Raw genomic sequence first — 6,152 nt, forward strand, 5'->3', positions numbered from 1 at the left:
TCTCCCGATATTCAAGAGGAATCATTGACGCCAAACAAATGTAATTCATCTCAGACATTAATTGAATGATACAGAATTGAAACAGGCCCCTTCGGCCCACTGAGTCCATGCCGACCATTGATCACCCTAGTTCTTTGTTATTCCACTTTCGTATCCACTTCCCACACATTCACACACTCAGGGCAATCTACAGAGGCCGATGAACCTACATACTCGCATTTCTTTAGGATGTGAGAGGAAACTGGAGCGCCCGGTGAAATCCTCCATCTACAGGGAAGATGTGCAAACACCACACAGACAACACCCAAGGTCAGTATCAGACCTGGATCTCCTGCGCTGTGAGGCAGCAGCTCTATCAGCAACACCACAGTGCCACCCCTAATGTTCAAGAAAATGCTCGACTGGGCTGGAAAATACAAGAAATGCCAAGACAGATATAAGTCCTGAGTTCACTCGGGTAAATATCATCTGCACAAAACATTTCTCTCTCATAAAGCCCATCAGAGGAGCAGCACTGCTGAGGAATCCATCCATTGACTCTGCACTTGGGTAGACAGAGTGCAGGAAAGTTATATCTTGCAAGCCACCCACGCATTTAAAATCAGGACCTCCACGTACCAGTTAGCAGAGATAGTGGATCCGCAAACGGAAAATCTGCACCTGCTTGAAGGCAAATGGTTGTATATTCAACTACTAACTAGTGCATGGAATAATGCATAATGCATGAAATTCCACTACTCAAAAAAATTAGACTATTCTCAGCAGCAACACAAAACTCAAAAGAATTTCATTACTTTGTGCTGATTATTTCTTTATGTTATGTTCTGGAATAAAGACCAGTGTTGATGCCACTATTTAGTACCTATCAATACTTGCCTTTCAGACGATAGTGGTGGACTGCTTTCTGCCTCCTTGCAGTCCGTATGAGGGAGGTACTCTCACAATGCCGCTGAGGGGGGTTCTTCTTCTTCTACTTGTGTATGGTGTTCACAGCCTAAAGTTGTAGGACAACTTGTTCTATTTGATCTTATTTAATAGTGCAAGCCAGGTTGATTGCATTCGTCGAAACAGGGCGGACCATGTGAAGGTTGCAATTTTCCACCCCAAGGAGGGAGTTGAAAGATATTAACCCAGCAAAAATGAAGGACCAGCAAAACATTTCCAAGACAAGATGCGACTTGGATGGACAAGTGCAACAGATAATGTTTGAGTCTGTACTCTAAGCTGCACTGAGAAATTGTGGCATGGATATACTGTCCTTTTGACCTACTGATCTGTGGAGCCATCCGCTCAGATGAATTTTAAACGTTCCTTGGGACATTTTGCAGAGCACTGGAGAATAGTCATCCCAGCCAACATTTCCAATACAAATGAATTGATTGTTAATTTTATCACTGGTTTTAAGCCAGGGCTGTATGCTGACTGCCTAGAGTCAACATACATAACAATCATTACTTCAAAGTCAGCCATTGTGTCAGGTTTTAAAATCATTCTAAAACATGGAAATCAAAAATAAATTTCTTGAATCCTCTGATTTATTACATTGCATTAAAAATTGGTTGCCTTAGAATTACTATGAAAATGAAAACTGTGTGAAGTCAAATAAACTATTTGATACACTGAGGAATTCTTCAAATATCATCTGTTTACATGTTGTCATCTTAGGCTGTCTGCAGGGTGTTATTTTAATGACAGGAATTGGCAGTTCAGTCCAGACTTTGGTGACATGAAGAATTTTTAGTTACTACTCAGACAATAATAACAATATTTTGCAGAAAGGCGTGCAATATCATTCTTCACTTTACTCCCATAATAATTCAGCTAATTACCTTTGACAAGCCAAACAATAATATGTATGTTTTACAAACTCCATCAGTTTTTCACTTGCTGCATTTTGTTTATTATATCTATATCATTATAAAACTCTGATCTTGGATGTTTATATCGTCCATGTGTCAGCTGTGTTTGATTGTTTCACATCTCCTCGAGTACCCGACGCGCCAACGGTGACATTTTTACATATTCCGGTAGAGATTTACCTCATGATTTCAACAATCCCCTCATCTGAAAATATGATTCATTATTTCCCGAGTTTTTTACTAAAATTGTTCACCAATCTGAGATTTTTTAAAAATCTAACATGCTGAAGCGAGCTGGATGACATCACAATGCCTCTGCTCCTCACGGCAAGCTGCGCAGAATTTTCAACGCGCTGCCTGCTGGGCACTGTTTTCCAGGGGTGACGTCACTACCCTCCCCCTCCCTCCTCCTCCTCCCCCCCCCCCCCCCGCTTCTTCAAAAGACGCAGAAAGAACGAGCAAGTGGGCTCTGTTCTGCAGATCCCGACGGCTTCCAAGACGCAGGCTAGCCTCGGCTCGGCTTTTCCGAGAGCTGCCGAGAGCTTTAACTAGAGTCAGGCCCTGTACAAGGGCTCACTCTCTCTCTCTCTCTCTCTCTCTCACCGGGCTCTCTCTGTTTTTTGCAGCACCCTTGCTCGCCCGGCTCCCCTCCTCCTCTCCCCCCCTCCACCTCTCCCCCCTCCTCTTCTCCCCCCTCCTCTCTCCTCCTCCTCTATCTCCCCCTCTACCCCCCCCTCCTCTCTCCCTTCTACTCTCGCTCCCCCTCCCTCCCACTCTCCCCTGCCCCCTCCCCCTCCCACTCCACGTCTCTCCCCCTCCTTTTCCCCCCTCTCCCCCCCCTCCCCACCTCCCCCCCTCCCCCCCTCTGCCCCCCTCTCACCCCCCTCCACCCCTTCAACCCCCCTCCTCCCTGTGTATGAGGGGGGTGGTTAGTGTGTGTGTGACGCTGCAGGGCCCCCCCCGCAACCGCTCGTTGAGGGGACGGGACCCAACGGGTCCCCCTTGGTCTAGTAACAATTACTATTTTAACTTATAGTTTCTCATTTTATCTTGGTTGCACAGAGGTATGAGACCTGCTTCACAGCCAAACTTCCGGCAGTGACAATTAGTTATCATAAGAATTTGAGGTAGAATCAAGGACTCTATTTCATTACCAGCCATCCACGCAAAGAAGTGCTGACTATTCTGTCAGTCACACATTAACTGCTAAACATCTATGAAAAAGTAGAGCTTATCTTTATACCAAAGATAAATACAAGGTGCTTGAGTAACTCAGCGGGTCAGGTAGTATCTCTGTTGCAGCATCATATTCCTGAAGAAGTGTCCCGACCCGAAACGTCACCCATCATTTTTCTCCAGAGATGCTGCCTGACCCGCTGAGTTACTCCAGCACGTTGTGTCAATGAAAAGCGTTTGTTTTACTGGAATGAATGGATAGTTTAAATATTATTCTGATGCATGTTTCTGGTGTTATTTTATGATATACTTTATAATAAAACAATGTTTAAAATGCATTCTTAAACAATATATTTTACAGTATGATTTTGAGTTTCATGCTATATCCTACGATATATGTATTTTCGTTTATAGAAGCCTAAGACTGAATATATTGTCTACTTTTGGCCTGCACTAACTCTAAGAAATATTAATGCCATACCACTGTAACATTCATAGAAATCAGGTTCTATTTTCAATTTCAATTCAGTTAAAACAGGACCTTGATTCGCCATTCATTTAATCACAAAAGAAGATTAACAGTGATGTTCACTGATGTCTGATCAAAAATGGAAAAATTGGAAAAGTGCACATGTTATAGGAGGTAGTATATGTGTATGTGTTATTGTGTCATAAACATTCTCGAGTCGAGATAATATTGGAAAAGACCTTGAAATTTAATTCCTGCGTTTTATTATTACTGCTTTCCTTTATATTGTCTTGCAACATACTCCAAATATATACTGTATGTTAATCCAGTAAACATTATCTGAAATATTTAGAAATAAGCATAAATAATATTTCAGGCAGGGATATGCACAGGACATTAAATATGCAGTTTACTGACAGTTCTCCTGTCTTTCATAGGATGAACATCAGCCCATGCAACACCATAACTACATTTTATATATTTTTGAATGATTATCGTGGGGTTGCTGTGGCCTAGCTGCTACCCCAATCCCCTTCATGGCAATGAAGGCCAGGGAGTAGATGTTGGCTATGTGGACTTTGGTAAGGCTTTGGATAATGTTCTGCAGAAGATTAGATGAACTAGCCAATTGGATACCAAATTGTCTTGATACTAGGAGTAAAAGGATAATTGTGGAGGGTTGTTGTTCAAATTGGAGATCTGTGACGAGCGGTGGACTGCAGTAATCGGGGCTGTGCCCCTATTGTTCATCATCTATAGTATCGATTTGGATTAGAATGTAGCTGGCATGGTTAATAAGTATGCGGATTACATCCACTTCAGTGGTATCGTGAACTGTGAAGAAGGTTATCTAAGATTACAACTGAATCTAGATGAACTGAGGAAATGGTCTAAGGAATGGGATATGGTCTAGAATGAGATAACAAAGGAAACTGTAAACGGATTACAACTACAATATGTAAAATACATTTATACACACATGGACAGGAAAAGATTTGTGGGAAATGGGCCAAATGCACGCAAATGTGACCAGCTCAGGTCTCGTCTTGGTCAGAATATTGACACAAAATGCTGGAGTAACTCAACGGTACAGGCAGCATCTCTGGAGAGAAGAAATTAGTGACGTTTCGGGTCAAGACCCTTCTTCAGCCTTCCTACTCATCTTGATCAGCATAGACGTGTTAGAGTCAAAGGGTCTGTTTCTGTGCTGTATAACTGCTTGACTCCCTTTATGTCACTATCTTGTGCACAGCTATAGTTCAAATTGAATTTCTAAAATGTACTGTTTTTTTATTTTGATTTTGAGATGGTTCATTACGTTGAACTATTGGCTTACTGTTTGGAACTATGTGGTAAAAATGTTAATGCCGCACTCATAAAGTTGCATCAACAAGAAATAATTTATCTGGAGTCTTATCAATGCAAATTAAATCACAACTGGTTTGTTTCAGTGATTGATATGGTTAAATCTATTAGGGTCCTTGTTTAAATATATTCTGTTTTGAAGAAACACACATGCCGACCTATTCAATATCTCTAATTTGACCATTAGGTTTTTGCTACCTTTGACCTTTACAAATTATTTTGTCATGACACTGTCTGTAATCAGCAAGATGTTGGCCTGTTGGGACTAATTTGAATAAATAATCAGATTTGTAGATCATCCATCACATTGTCTGATATCTTTATTCCCAACACATCTTTCTCAACAGCTGTTGGGATGCAAGACATTGAATGTTTGCAGAAGCATTCAGATTTGCTGACACAAACCACAAGAGAATTGGTTGGTTTGTGTCAGTTGGTTTAATGCATTTAACAACAGTGTATGTTAAAACGATACCAACTAAAGTTCGGAGGTTGCAAAGAATTGCATACCTTATGGACATTTCTTTGATCTTAGTAGGGATTTATCTTGGATCTTGGGGGGGGGGTGTTGGGGGGAGGGATTTTTCCAATGCAAAATTTGCTGTGTTGTGTGGCTTGAGGCAAAGGATAATTTGTTGCTTTATAACCAGTTAATCTTCTTTAGACTTTAGAAGTTAGGCGGAAACAGGCTCTTTGGCCCACCGAGTCCATGCTGACCAGCTATCACCCCGTACACTGACACTATCCTACACACTAGGGACAATGTATAATTTTACCAGTCAATTAACCTACAAACCTGTATGTCTTTGGAGTGTGGAAGGAAATCGTAGCACCCGGTGAAAACCCACGTGGTCACGGGGAGAACGTACAAACTCTGTACGGACAGCACCTGTAGTCAGGATCAAACCAGGGTCTCTGGTGCTTTAAGGCAGCAGCTCTACTGCTGCGCCACTGTACTGTCCTTGTAGAAATGATTTTGTCTTTGGATTAATTGCTTTTCCCACCATTTGCACTTTTTTTGTTAGATTTCTGTCTGTGAATTTTTATTGGTTCTTGATTTCTTTTCCTGTATGTGCACTTCAAAAGGAAGGATTGAAGTAAAAAAATGCAGGGAATCTTCAACCACTAATTGCAAGGTCACTGCAGAAAGGCATAACCAAAGAACTATGTTGGTTCAAAATAAAGATAAGCAAAATCAAGCAGTCCACCATTAATTACGACTCTATGAACATTAAATACATAATGTTGTGAGAATATTGCCCTGAACGATTTTGTTGATTGCT

Source organism: Amblyraja radiata, chromosome 21 (genome assembly GCF_010909765.2).
Source record: "Amblyraja radiata isolate CabotCenter1 chromosome 21, sAmbRad1.1.pri, whole genome shotgun sequence".
Lineage (NCBI taxonomy): Eukaryota > Metazoa > Chordata > Chondrichthyes > Rajiformes > Rajidae > Amblyraja > Amblyraja radiata.